We start from the raw sequence: 15478 nt of genomic DNA, 5'->3' as shown, positions 1-15478 counted from the left end.
CATAATACCCTATACCCTAAACCCCAAAAGGGAATGGGTTGCACTCCATTAAACTAGTCTAACATACCAATCCTTTAACAGGATCAAGAAGTGCCAAAAAACAATTCACATTCAATAAAACAATTTCTTTATTTAGAATATGCAATAATTTAACATGTAACAAACATATAATAAAATTGGTGCCTCAAACCAAAATACCAGGAGGTTGGTGAGTAAAATGCAATATAATTTTTGATTTCATACACGATCATTGAAATTGCGGGGACATAGGTATTGAGAGTCAGACTCTAGGTGAATCACAGTTTTGTATATGGGGAAAGGAAGCAAAAAGAAACCAAAAAATTCGGTCACCAAATTGCACCTGGATGTTGAGATAGAATTATCTCGCATCCAGCATACACCCTTTTCCTTTCAAAACAACAGAAGTAAAAACACAGAGTCACACTATCCTCATATTACCTAAGAATATAGTCCCACGTGTTTAACCAGACCTCCGGACCCCTACGCACGTTTCGCTGTCGCTTCTTCCTGGGGGTCCGGAGGTCTGGTTAAACACGTGGGACTATATTCTTAGGTAATATGAGGATAGTGTGACTCTGTGTTTTTACTTCTGTTGTTTTGAAAGGAAAAGGGTGTATGCTGGATGCGAGATAATTCTATCTCAACATCCAGGTGCAATTTGGTGACCAAATTTTTTGGTTTCTTTTTGCTTCCTTTCCCCATATACAAAACTGTGATTCACCTAGAGTCTGACTCTCAATACCTATGTCCCCGCAATTTCAATGATCGTGTATGAAATCAAAAATTATATTGCATTTTACTCACCAACCTCCTGGTATTTTGGTTTGAGGCACCAATTTTATTATATGTTTGTTACATGTTAAATTATTGCATATTCTAAATAAAGAAATTGTTTTATTGAATGTGAATTGTTTTTTGGCACTTCTTGATCCTGTTAAAGGATTGGTATGTTAGACTAGTTGTTGCCTGGTAGTGCTGTACGCACAGTCCCGACAGTCCCTCCTCTGTTATTGGGGTTCAGTAACGTCAGCTGTTCCCCTGCTGTGTGTGTGGCAATCCCTCCTACCTCCTCCACCTCCTCCTCCACCTGTCCCTGGGCTCCAACACCGCTAGTTGTTGCCTGGTAGTGCTGTACGCACAGTCCCAACAGTCCCTCCTCTGTTATTGGGGTTCAGTAACGTCAGCTGTTCCCCTGCTGTGTGTGTGGCAATCCCTCCTACCTCCTCCACCTCCTCCTCCTCCTCCACCTGTCCCTGGGCTCCAACACCGCTAGTTGTTGCCTGGTAGTGCTGTACGCACAGTCCCGACAGTCCCTCCTCTGTTATTGGGGTTCAGTAACGTCAGCTGTTCCCCTGCTGTGTGTGTGGCAATCCCTCCTACCTCCTCCACCTCCTCCTCCTCCACCTGTCCCTGGGCTCCAACACCGCTAGTTGTTGCCTGGTAGTGCTGTACGCACAGTCCCGACAGTCCCTCCTCTGTTATTGGGGTTCAGTAACGTCAGCTGTTCCCCTGCTGTGTGTGTGGCAATCCCTCCTACCTCCTCCACCTCCTCCTCCTCCACCTGTCCCTGGGCTCCAACACCGCTAGTTGTTGCCTGGTAGTGCTGTACGCACAGTCCCGACAGTCCCTCCTCTGTTATTGGGGTTCAGTAACGTCAGCTGTTCCCCTGCTGTGTGTGTGGCAATCCCTCCTACCTTCTCCACCTCCTCCTCCTCCACCTGTCCCTGGGCTCCAACACCGCTAGTTGTTGCCTGGTAGTGCTGTACGCACAGTCCCGACAGTCCCTCCTCTGTTATTGGGGTTCAGTAACGTCAGCTGTTCCCCTGCTGTGTGTGTGGCAATCCCTCCTACCTCCTCCACCTCCTCCTCCACCTGTCCCTGGGCTCCAACACCGCTAGTTGTTGCCTGGTAGTGCTGTACGCACAGTCCCAACAGTCCCTCCTCTGTTATTGGGGTTCAGTAACGTCAGCTGTTCCCCTGCTGTGTGTGTGGCAATCCCTCCTACCTCCTCCACCTCCTCCTCCTCCTCCACCTGTCCCTGGGCTCCAACACCGCTAGTTGTTGCCTGGTAGTGCTGTACGCACAGTCCCGACAGTCCCTCCTCTGTTATTGGGGTTCAGTAACGTCAGCTGTTCCCCTGCTGTGTGTGTGGCAATCCCTCCTACCTCCTCCACCTCCTCCTCCTCCTCCACCTGTCCCTGGGCTCCAACACCGCTAGTTGTTGCCTGGTAGTGCTGTACGCACAGTCCCGACAGTCCCTCCTCTGTTATTGGGGTTCAGTAACGTCAGCTGTTCCCCTGCTGTGTGTGTGACAATCCCTCCTACCTCCTCCACCTCCTCCTCCTCCACCTGTCCCTGGGCTCCAACACCGCTAGTTGTTGCCTGGTAGTGCTGTACGCACAGTCCCGACAGTCCCTCCTCTGTTATTGGGGTTCAGTAATGTCAGCTGTTCCCCTGCTGTGTGTGTGGCAATCCCTCCTACCTCCTCCACCTCCTCCTCCTCCTCCACCTGTCCCTGGGCTCCAACACCGCTAGTTGCTGCCTGGTAGTGCTGTACGCACAGTTCCGACAGTCCCTCCTCTGTTATTGGGGTTCAGTAACGTCAGCTGTTCCCCTGCTGTGTGTGTGGCAATCCCTCCTACCTCCTCCACCTCCTCCTCCTCCTCCACCTGTCCCTGGGCTCCAACACCGCTAGTTGTTGCCTGGTAGTGCTGTACGCACAGTCCCAACAGTCCCTCCTCTGTTATTGGGGTTCAGTAACGTCAGCTGTTCCCCTGCTGTGTGTGTGGCAATCCCTCCTACCTCCTCCACCTCCTCCTCCTCCTCCACCTGTCCCTGGGCTCCAACACCGCTAGTTGTTGCCTGGTAGTGCTGTACGCACAGTCCCGACAGTCCCTCCTCTGTTATTGGGGTTCAGTAACGTCAGCTGTTCCCCTGCTGTGTGTGTGGCAATCCCTCCTACCTCCTCCACCTCCTCCTCCTCCTCCACCTGTCCCTGGGCTCCAACACCGCTAGTTGTTGCCTGGTAGTGCTGTACGCACAGTCCCGACAGTCCCTCCTCTGTTATTGGGGTTCAGTAACGTCAGCTGTTCCCCTGCTGTGTGTGTGGCAATCCCTCCTACCTCCTCCACCTCCTCCTCCTCCACCTGTCCCTGGGCTCCAACACCGCTAGTTGTTGCCTGGTAGTGCTGTACGCACAGTCCCGACAGTCCCTCCTCTGTTATTGGGGTTCAGTAACGTCAGCTGTTCACCTGCTGTGTGTGTGGCAATCCCTCCTACCTCCTCCACCTCCTCCTCCTCCTCCACCTGTCCCTGGGCTCCAACACTGCTAGTTGCCATCCAGAAGTGCTGTCCGCACAGAGCCAAACACCTCGCCAATGTGTTAGTGGGGTTCAGCACCGCCAGCTGTTCCCCTGCTGTGCAGCCGGCAACGTGTACTGCGACCGCCACGCAGGCACAACAAGTTAAATTTAAGGGAACCTGCCCCCCCCCCAGGCGTTTGTTACTGAAGGAGCAACCTTGTGCAGCAGTAATGATGCAAAGGGAAAAAGTGCCTCTTTTCGTGGTGCTTCTTGCACATGCTGATCCTAACACTTATGAAAAGTGTCCCCTCCTACCGTGATACCGTACGGTTGGTGGAACTTTCCTTTGTGATGTGACGCAGCACAGCCGTCATTCTTACCCCCTTGGAGCCGTGCGCCGCCTCCTCAGCGTTGTTTGAATCAGTCCCGGAGCCTGCGCTGTTAGGTTAGCCCTTGGCCATGCACACATTTTGCGCTGCCCGTCTTCTGACATCATTTGGTGTCAGGCTGGCTGCGCCTGTGCGGCCGCGCTGGCCGAGAGCCCGCCTCGTACTGTCTTCTGATTTAATCCCACTGGGGGCCTGAGATCCATGGACATGCGCAGTGCATATCTGAACCTCCACCTCTCACTCATCTCCCTATGGCTTCTTCAGACTGTTCGGTGTCAGCTGGTCCCTAATAGCATGCCACGGCCGTGACACCGCACAGTCAGAAGAAGCCGTAGGGAGATGAGTGAGAGGTGGAGGTTCAGATATCCACTGCGCATGTCCATGGATCTCAGGCCCCCAGTGGGATTAAATCAGAAGACAGTACGAGGCGGGCTCTCGGTCAGCGCGGCCGCACAGGCGCAGCCAGCCTGACACGAAATGATGTCAGAAGACGGGCAGCGCAAAATGTGTGCATGGCCAAGGGCTAACCTAACAGCGCAGGCTCCGGGACTGATTCAAACAACGCTGAGGAGGCGGCGCACGGCGCCAAGGGGTTAAGAATGACGGCTGTGCTGCGTCACATCACAAAGGAAAGTTCCACCTACCGGACGGTATCACGGTAGGAGGGGACACTTTTTATAAGTGTTAGGTTCAGCATGTGCAAGGACCATAATTAAAAGAGCTAAGTTTACCTTTTCCAGCATTAGTGCTGTACATGATGGCTCTTTCAGCTACAAACGCCTGGGGGGGGGGGGGTTAAAGTTTCCCTTTCAACTTGCTCCAGTGCAGGCTTCGGCCTACACTCTGCTCCCTCTCCTCCTCCTGCTGACCCTGGGCTCTAACACCGCCAGTTTGGGCCCAGATGTGCTAGCTGCACAGAGCCAAACACCAGCCAATGTGTCAGTGGGGTTCAGCACCGCCAGCTGTTCCCCTGCTGTGTAGCCGGCAACGTGTCCTGCAACAGCCACGCAGACACAAGAACTGAAATTGAAGGAAACCTGTCCCCCCTCCCCCAGGCGTTTTTACGTTTTACAGCCACCTTGTACGACAGTAATGCTGCATGTGTGCAAGGTGGCTCATAAACGTATTCTCCTCGCACATGTGGAACTGAAAACACGTCTAAAATGTGTCCTCTGTGTGACCATTTAACCGTCCCGGTGGTGTGACTTTCCTTTGTAATGACACGCTGCAACCCCCTTGGTAGCGCTGCCCGTCTTCTGGCATCATTGTTTGGCTGCCTGCGCCTCTGCGGCCGCCCTGACCCACACAACGCCCCTCGGTGTCTTATTTCTTGGGACTGCGAGGGTGTGATTGATGGGCATGAGCGGTGCATCACTTCGCCTGTCCCTCATCTCCTTCCGCCTTCTTCAGACTGTGCGGCTTCATGGCCGCGGCATGCGATAAGGGATCAGCTGACGCCGCACAGTCTGAAGCGGGTGTAAGGACCCGAGTGCGAGAGGCGAACATATGTGCTGCGCCAGGCCATGAATCCCAGCCCCGCAGTGTTTTAACAATGTTAAGACACTGCGGGGCTGGGATTCATGGTCATCGCGAACCGCACCGGCCGACATTAAATGAGGTCAGAAGATGGGCAGCGCTAACAGCGCTAGGCCGGGGGATAACACGACAGCGCAGACTCCTGTACAGCAAATAACAACGCTCAGGAGGCTGCACCCAGCACCAAGGTGGGATTCTTGACATCTGTGCTGCGTCTCATTACAAAGGGAACTCGCGCCTCCAACACAGTTTGACTGTATAAAGGGCTAAATGTTATACGTGTTTCATTCAGCGTGTGCAAGGAGCAAAATTAAAAGAGCAACCTTTGACTTGTGCAGCACTACTGCTGCATAAGCTGTGGCTCTTCTACTTTGTAACCCCTGAGGGGGGGGTTAAAGGTTACCTTTGAAATTGGTTCAAGTAGGCTTCGGCCTACACTCTGCTCCCCCTGCAGAGCCCGGGCTCCAACACCGCCAGTTGGGGCCCGGTACTGCTAGCTGCACAGAGCCAAACACCAGCCAATGTGTCAGTGGGGTTCAGCACCGCCAGCTGTTCCCCTGCTGTGCAGCCGGCAACGTGTCCTGCAACTGCCACGCAGGCACAACAGACCCAAAGCTGCCGCCAGTGCAGGCTTCGGCCTACACTCTGCTCCATCTCCTCCTCCTGCTGACCCCGGGCTCTAACACCGCCAGTTGGGGCCCGGTACTGCTAGCTGCACAGAGAAAAACACCAGCCAATGTGTCAGTGGGGTTCAGCACCGCCAGCTGTTCCCCTGCTGTGCAGCCGGCATCGTGTCCTGCAAAAGCCACGCAGACACAAGAACTGAAATTGAAGGGAACCTGTCCCCCCTCCCCCAGGCGTTTGTACGTTTTTAAGGCCACCTTGTACAGCGGTAATGCTGCATGTGTGCAAGGTGGCTCATAAACGTATTCTCCTCGCACATGTGGAACTGAAAACACGTCTAAAATGTGTCCTCTGTGTGACCATTTAACCGTCCCGGTGGTGTGACTTTCCTTTGTAATGACACGCTGCAACCCCCTTGGTAGCGCTGCCCGTCTTCTGGCATCATTGTTTGGCTGCCTGCGCCTCTGCGGCCGCCCTGACCCACACAACGCCCCTCGGTGTCTTATTTCTTGGGACTGCGAGGGTGTGATTGATGGGCATGAGCGGTGCATCACTTCGCCTGTCCCTCATCTCCTTCCGCCTTCTTCAGACTGTGCGGCTTCATGGCCGCGGCATGCGATAAGGGATCAGCTGACGCCGCACAGTCTGAAGCGGGTGTAAGGACCCGAGTGCGAGAGGCGAACATATGTGCTGCGCCAGGCCATGAATCCCAGCCCCGCAGTGTTTTAACAATGTTAAGACACTGCGGGGCTGGGATTCATGGTCATCGCGAACCGCACCGGCCGACATTAAATGAGGTCAGAAGATGGGCAGCGCTAACAGCGCTAGGCCGGGGGATAACACGACAGCGCAGACTCCTGTACAGCAAATAACAACGCTCAGGAGGCTGCACCCAGCACCAAGGTGGGATTCTTGACATCTGTGCTGCGTCTCATTACAAAGGGAACTCGCGCCTCCAACACAGTTTGACTGTATAAAGGGCTAAATGTTATACGTGTTTCATTCAGCGTGTGCAAGGAGCAAAATTAAAAGAGCAACCTTTGACTTGTGCAGCACTACTGCTGCATAAGCTGTGGCTCTTCTACTTTGTAACCCCTGAGGGGGGGTTAAAGGTTACCTTTGAAATTGGTTCAAGTAGGCTTCGGCCTACACTCTGCTCCCCCTGCAGAGCCCGGGCTCCAACACCGCCAGTTGGGGCCCGGTACTGCTAGCTTCACAGAGCCAAACACCAGCCAATGTGTCAGTGGGGTTCAGCACCACCAGCTGTTCCCCTGCTGTGCAGCCGGCAACGTGTCCTGCAACTGCCACGCAGGCACAACAGACCCAAAGCTGCCGCCAGTGCAGGCTTCGGCCTACACTCTGCTCCATCTCCTCCTCCTGCTGACCCCGGGCTCTAACACCGCCAGTTGGGGCCCGGTACTGCTAGCTGCACAGAGAAAAACACCAGCCAATGTGTCAGTGGGGTTCAGCACCGCCAGCTGTTCCCCTGCTGTGCAGCCGGCATCGTGTCCTGCAAAAGCCACGCAGACACTTGCTCTTGTACCTTCTGCTCCCCATCCTTGTTCCAGTACCGTCAGCTGGTTCTGGGCAGAGCCTTTGGCTTAGGTGCCTCCCTCTGGGTATCCGAGTTCCACCAACGTCAGGTGGTCCTTGGTAGTGCTTTCAGGCACGGGTACCTCCTGCTTAGTAACCGGGTTCCAGTAACGTCAGCTGGTCCTCGGTAGTTCCATTGGCTCTTGGACCTTCGGGTAGCCATCCGAGTTCCAGTTCCATCAGCTGGTTCTCGGCATTTTCTCAGCCTTCTTGTACCTTCTGCTACATTTCCAAGTTCAAGAGACTAAACACGATGACCCGGAAGACCACCCCTAAGATGACGACGACACCAGAGACGACAAACACCGTGATGACGACGACCCTGGAGACGATGACCCTGAAGACCACCCCGATGACGACGACTCCGGAGACGACGACCCTGAAGACCACCCCGATGACGACGACCCCGGAGACGACGACCCTGGAGACGACGACGACCTGGAAGACCGAGAAGCAGAAGAACAAGAGGCTGCAGAACAAAGAGCAGAAGAACATTAAGCATAACACTAAATATCAGAGCAAAAAATATTATCTAAATTATAAGCAGAAGAAGACTAAGCAGTGTATGGGGGTGAGTCCGTTCCTCCTCGTGGTGCCCCTGGATAAAGCCTGATGCTGCAGGCCAAACTGAACGCGGACAAATGTAACTCTTTTGTGACAGGCAGAACGGAAGGTGTAATCTTCAAACTTTTATAGATAACAACTACGGGAATGCCTGTCACAAATAAGAATATGATGAAGAAGTAGAATATGATGAAGATAATAGTAAAATAAAAAGAATATGAACAATGTAACCAAAAAAATAATAGGTAGAAGATGAAGAAGAAGATGAATAAGGTGAAGAAGTTGATGTCAAAGAAGCTGATGATGAGGGTAATGAAGAAGAAAGTGTGGGAGAAGTAAAAAAGAAGGTGAAGGGCGTGGAAGTAGTGAAACATCAATATCTGACAAAATTAAAAAAAAATTAACATAGTCAAAATCTTTCTACCGCCGAACGTCATAAAAAAAACCAAAATCCTGCTATTCTATTACATTGGGCTAAACCTCTGTGCCTTTAATGTCTCCGCCACGTCCCTCAATACATCCTGCATTATTCTTAGTTGTTTTCCTTCATGTAGAATGAACCTACAAGTTTATAAAGGGTTTATTTTAATTCCGATATTTTCGTCCCATTGACTTGCATTGGGATCGGGTATCGGTATCGGATTAGATCCGATATTTTGACGGTATCGGCCGATACTTTCCGATACCGATACTTTCCGATATCGGAAAGTATCGCTCAACACTAATGCTGATCCATAAAGGTTGATGGCCCCCATTAGAGTTGAGCGACTTTTACTTTTTTCGGATCGAGTCTGGTTTCGCGAAACCCAACTTTGTCAAAAGTCGGGTCGGGTGAAATCGGCCTATTATTGTGAAAAGTCGGGGGCCGACTGAAACACGAAACCCAAAGCAAGTCAATGGGGAATTCAAAGTCGGCAGTGCGTGGAGGACAGGAAAACACCTACAGTGCCCATTTTAATGCCTAAAACATCAATTCTTATTACTTAAGCTTGTCAATCTTAATTTACTTCATAATAATAGTTAGGCATTGAAAACTGGGGGTCATTTGGCTAAAGTTTTTGGGGGGTAGGGCTGGCTCAAGATTTTCGTGGGCCCAGGAATTGCGGAATACGTCACGGCGGTGGAGCAGGGAGAGGTAAGTATTTCAACTTTGCAAGTGGTGTGATCCTGAGCAAGCAGGGGGGCCCACTCGTTGGCACTAGCACAGGGCCCCTCATAGTACGGCGGTGTGTTTGACGACAGGTGGTGCCTCCACTGGCAGAGACACTTTTGCGTACTATGAGGGGCCCTGTGCCAGTGATGTCACCAACGAGTATGCCCCCCCACCTGATGAAGGAACCTGCACTTTCATCTGCACCTTCCTCTTTGTCCCCGTGTAAGGTGGTATAGTATGCGGGAAGGGGAACCTGACTTTCAGGAGGGTCAGATTCTGGCTGTGTAGAGTGCAAGGGGAATGTAGTGGTCTGGGTCAATGTACCAGCAGACTCATCTAGCAGTGGCTGCGCAATGGGCAGGATGAGGAGGAAACACAGATATAGGCCCAAATAATAAAGTAGGCTAAATGCAGTTCAAATGTGGTAACAGGACTAAACAGGCGGCATTGCTTTGTTCAGTGGAGGAAAACTGTAATGAGTGGCAGACACAGTTAGTAGGCCCAAATAATAAAGTAGGTTAAATGCAGTTTAAATGTGGTAACAGGACTAAACAGGAGGCATTGCTTTGTTCAGTGGAGGAAAACTGTAATGAGTGGCAGACACAGTTAGTAGGCCCAAATAATAAAGTGGGCTAAATGTCTGCCAAAAAATTGTTCATAAATAAACAGATGGCATAGCTAGGTACAGGGGTGGGCTCCTCTGCTGAGTAGCAGACAGTGGTAGTAGGTGCAAAGTATTAACTGGTCTAAATGGAGGCCAGGGCCCCTGTATCATCTATCATTTCAGCAAATTTGTATTGGCAGTGCCATTGAAGGATTTAACAGCACAGACTACACAGTGGTGGAGCAGGGAGAGGTAAGTATTGCAAGTGGTAGAGCACTGTTCGAGCTGGGGGGAATACTCTCTCATGGGCGGCGGTACTGGCACAGGGCCCCTCATATTACGACGGTGTGTCTGACGTTGGTTGTGCACCACCACTCTCAGTACCAGCTGGCAACCACCGCCCATGGGCTCTTCCACCAGACTTCCTCATTTTTTGGAAAATCTAACCAAAATAACAATCGTTATATGGTACTGTAAAACAAGGTAGAAGGTGTATATAAACTTGTTGAGAATTTAAATCTCCCTTTTTTTTGGGAGACTGAACCAAAACTCAGGCCCTGTGCATAAAACAACACAATGTAAGTGGCAGAAAGTGGCTTGCTGATATACGACAAACTAACAGGACTGAAGTATATCCACTTTTTGAGAATTTGAATCTCACTTTTTTTGGGGGGGAGACTGAACCAAAACTCAGGCCCCGTGTATATAACAACGCAATGTGAGTGGCAGAAAGTGGCTGGCTGACATACGACAAACTAACAGGACTGAGGTATATCCACTTTGTGAGAATTTGAATCTCACTTTTTTTTTGGAGACTGAACCAAAACTCAGGCCCAGTGTATAAAACACCACAATATAAGTGGCAGAAAGTGGCTGGAAGATATATGAAAAAATACAAGGACTGTAGTACAATTTCAATCTCCCTACAATGATGATCTCAGGACAAGTATGGCAGCAATAAAAAGGACTGCTGCACACAAAAGTGTGGACAAATAAACAAGATAACTGTGCAGAAAAGAGCAACAGGATTTTTGCTTTTAAAAAAGCAGTTGGTTTGCACAGCAGCGTGCAAACAGCAATGCAGCTATCAGGGAGCCTTATAAGGCAGCCTAATAAGCTACAGAGCTGATGCACAAAAGTATAGTCTCCACTGTCCCTGCAAAAAAAAGGTGGTGTTGCATAGTGGAAATCGCTACAGCACAAGCAGTTTGGGGGTTAATCTTCCCTCCCTAACTATATCCCTTCTTCTGATGAAGCTGCAGCAAACTCTTCCTATGCTAAGATCGGCAGAAGCAAGATGGCGGTCGGCGTGCACGCCCCTTTATAGCCCCTGTGACACCGCAGAAAGCAAGCCAATCACTGTCATGCCCTTCTCTAAGTGTTGTGAATTCTGCTTTTGGGCTCCCTCCGGTGGTTGTAGGTGGTAATGCAGTTGTCCCTGAGTTGCAGTCCTGGTCAGGTGTTATGACCCCAATGGCAGAGGGTCTCAGGAATAATGCTAAGTCAGTAAACACAGAAAACCAGCTCATAGGGCAGTGGTAACTGGGCTGACCATATAACTAATCCTAGCACCACAAATACCAGCAGCCGGGGAACGTTCCTACGTTGATCCTAGACGTCTCGCGCCAGCCAGAGAGCTAACTACCCCTAGAAGGGAAAAGAAAGACCTTTCTTGCCTCCAGAGGAAATACCCCAAAAAGTTGGATAGAAGCCCCCCACAAATAATAACGGTGAGGTAAGAGGAAAAGACAAACATAAGAATGAGCTAGGAATTTAGCAAAGAGAGGCCCACTAGCTAATAGCAGAATATAGAAAGATAACTTATATGGTCAGCAAAAAATCCTATCAAAAATATCCACACTGGAAATTCAAGAACCCCCGAACCGTCTAACGGCCCGGGGGGAGAACACCAGCCCCCTAGAGCTTCCAGCAAGGTCAGGAATCACATTTAGTACAAGCTGGACAAAAATGATAGCAAACAAATAACCCAAAAAACAAAGAAGCAAGACTTAGCTTAATTTAGCACGAACCAGGACCAGCAAACAGGAGCAAACAGAATGTGTCTGATAACACCGATGCCAGGCACTGGACTAAGGTTCCAGGAGGTTTATATAGCAACACCCCTGAAGTAACGACCCAGCTGGGTGCAAACAGAGGGAAGGAAATCCCAGAGTCATATCACTAGTAACCACTAGAGGGAGCCAAAAAAGTCTAATTCACAACAGTACCCCCCCCATAAGGAGGGGTCACCGAACCCTCACCAAGACCACCAGGGCGATCAGGATGAGCAGCGTGAAAGGCACGAACCAAATCGGCCGCATGCACATCAGAGGCAACCACCCAGGAATTATCCTCCTGACCATAACCCTTCCACTTGACCAAATACTGAAGCCTCCGCCTGGAGAGATGAGAATCCAAGATCTTCTCCACCACGTACTCCAACTCGCCCTCAACCAACACTGGAGCAGGAGGCTCAGCAGAAGGAACCACAGGCACAACGTAGCGTCGTAACAAAGACCTATGGAACACGTTGTGAATGGCAAACAAAACTGGAAGATCCAAGCGAAAGGACACAGGATTAAGGATTTCCAATATCTTGTAAGGACCGATGAAGCGAGGCTTAAATTTAGGAGAGGAGACCTTCATAGGAACAAATCGAGAAGACAGCCACACCAAATCCCCAACACGAAGTCGGGGACCCACACCGCGGCGGCGGTTGGCAAAACGCTGAGCCTTCTCCTGTGACAACTTCAAGTTGTCCACCACATGATTCCAGATCTGCTGCAACCTATCCACCACAGAATCCACTCCAGGACAGTCAGAAGGCTCCACATGTCCCGAGGAAAAACGAGGATGGAAACCAGAGTTGCAGAAAAATGGCGAAACCAAAGTAGCGGAACTAGCCCGATTATTTAGGGCAAACTCAGCCAACGGCAAGAAGGTCACCCAATCATCCTGATCTGCCGAAACAAAACACCTCAAGTAAGCTTCCAGAGTCTGATTAGTTCGCTCAGTTTGTCCATTATTCTGAGGATGAAAGGCAGACGAGAACGATAAATCAATGCCCATCCTAGCACAAAAGGATCGCCAGAACCTGGAAACAAACTGGGATCCTCTGTCAGACACAATATTCTCAGGGATGCCGTGTAAACGAACCACATTCTGAAGGAACACAGGAACCAGATCGGAAGAGGAAGGCAGCTTAGGCAAAGGCACCAAATGGACCATTTTTGAAAAGCGATCACATACCACCCAGATGACAGACATACCCCGAGACACCGGGAGATCAGAAATGAAATCCATGGAAATATGTGTCCAAGGCCTCTTCGGGACAGGCAAGGGCAAGAGCAACCCGCTGGCATGGGAACAGCAAGGCTTAGCTCGAGCACAAGTCCCACAGGACTGCACAAATGACCGTACATCCCGTGACAAGGAAGGCCACCAAAATGACCTAGCCACCAGATCTCTGGTGCCAAAAATTCCCGGATGACCTGCCAACACCGAGGAATGAACCTCGGAAATGACTCTGCTGGTCCACTTATCAGGAACAAACAGTCTGTCAGGTGGACAAGAGTCAGGTCTACCAGCTTGAAATCTCTGCAACACACGTCGCAAATCAGGAGAAATAGCTGACAAAATAACTCCTTCCTTAAGAATACCAACAGGTTCTGTGACTCCAGGAGAGTCAGGCGCAAAGCTCCTTGAAAGAGCATCAGCTTTCACATTCTTTGAACCTGGTAAATACGAGACCACAAAGTCAAAACGGGAGAAAAACAATGACCAGCGGGCCTGTCTAGGATTCAAGCGTTTAGCAGACTCGAGATACATCAAATTTTTGTGATCAGTCAAGACCACCACACGATGCTTAGCACCCTCGAGCCAATGACGCCACTCCTCAAATGCCCACTTCATGGCCAGTAATTCCCGATTGCCCACATCATAATTCCGCTCAGCAGGCGAAAACTTCCTAGAGAAGAAAGCACATGGTCTCATTACCGAGCAACCAGGGCCTCTCTGTGACAAAACGGCCCCTGCCCCAATCTCAGAAGCATCCACCTCGACCTGAAAGGGAAGTGAGACATCAGGCTGGCACAAAACAGGCGCCGAAGTAAACCGGCGCTTCAACTCCTGGAACGCCTCCACGGCTGCAGGAGCCCAGTTAGCAACATCAGAACCTTTCTTGGTCATATCCGTCAAAGGTTTAACAACGCTTGAAAAATTAGCGATAAAACGACGGTAGAAGTTAGCAAAACCCAAAAACTTCTGAAGACTCTTAACTGACGTGGGTTGAGTCCACTCATGAATAGCTCGGACCTTGCCTGGGTCCATCTCCACAGCAGAAGGGGAAAAAATAAACCCCAAAAAGAGAACTTTCTGTACTCCAAAGAGACACTTTGAGCCTTTAACAAACAAGGCATTCTCACGCAAAACCTGAAACACCATCCTGACCTGCTCCACATGTGAGTCCCAATCTTCAGAGAAAACCAGAATATCGTCCAGATAAACAATCATAAATTTATCCAGATACTTCCGGAAAATATCATGCATAAAGGACTGAAATACTGAGGGAGCATTAGAAAGCCCAAAAGGCATCACCAAGTACTCAAAATGACCTTCGGGCGTATTAAATGCAGTCTTCCATTCATCACCTTGCTTAATGCGCACAAGGTTGTATGCACCACGAAGATCTATCTTGGTGAACCACTTGGCACCCTTAATCCGGGCAAACAAGTCCGACAAGAGAGGCAAAGGATACTGAAATTTTACAGTGATTTTATTCAGTAGCCGATAGTCAATACAAGGTCTCAAAGATCCGTCCTTCTTAGCCACAAAAAAGAATCCCGCACCAAGAGGGGAAGAGGATGGACGGATATGCCCCTTCTCCAGAGACTCCTTGATATATGAACGCATTGCGGCATGCTCAGGTACTGACAGATTAAATAATCTTCCCTTAGGAAATTTACTACCTGGAATCAAATCTATGGCGCAGTCACAGTCCCTATGAGGAGGCAGAGCACTGGATCTGGACTCACTGAATACATCCTGATAATCAGACAAATACTCAGGAACTTCCGAAGGAGTGGAGGAAGCAATAGACACCGGCGGGGAATCAGCATGAATTCCCTGACAGCCCCAACTTGACACAGACATTGCCTTCCAATCCAGGACTGGATTGTGGGTCTGTAACCATGGCAGACCCAAAACGACCAAATCATGCATTTTATGCAGAACAAGAAAACGAATCACCTCCTGATGTTCAGGAGTCATGCACATGGTCACCTGCGTCCAAAACTGCGGTTTATTTTCCGCCAATGGCGTAGCATCAATACCTCTAAGAGGAATAGGATTTACTAACGGTTCAAGAACAAAACCACAGCGCTTGGCAAATGACAGATCCATAAGAATCAGGGCGGCACCTGAATCCACAAACGCCATAACAGGGTAAGAAGACAAAGAGCAAATTAAAGTCACAGACAAAATAAATTTAGGTTGCAAATTACCAATGGCGACAGGACTAACAACCCTTGTTAGGCGTTTAGAGCATGCTGATATAACATGTGTAGAATCACCACAGTAAAAACACAACCCATTCTGACGTCTACGATTTTTCCGTTCATTTCTAGTCTGAATTCTATCACATTGCATTAAATCAGGTGTTTGTTCAGACAACACCACCAGAGGATTAGCGGTT

Source organism: Ranitomeya variabilis, chromosome 1 (genome assembly GCF_051348905.1).
Source record: "Ranitomeya variabilis isolate aRanVar5 chromosome 1, aRanVar5.hap1, whole genome shotgun sequence".
Lineage (NCBI taxonomy): Eukaryota > Metazoa > Chordata > Amphibia > Anura > Dendrobatidae > Ranitomeya > Ranitomeya variabilis.
This window is presented reverse-complemented; position numbering follows the sequence as displayed.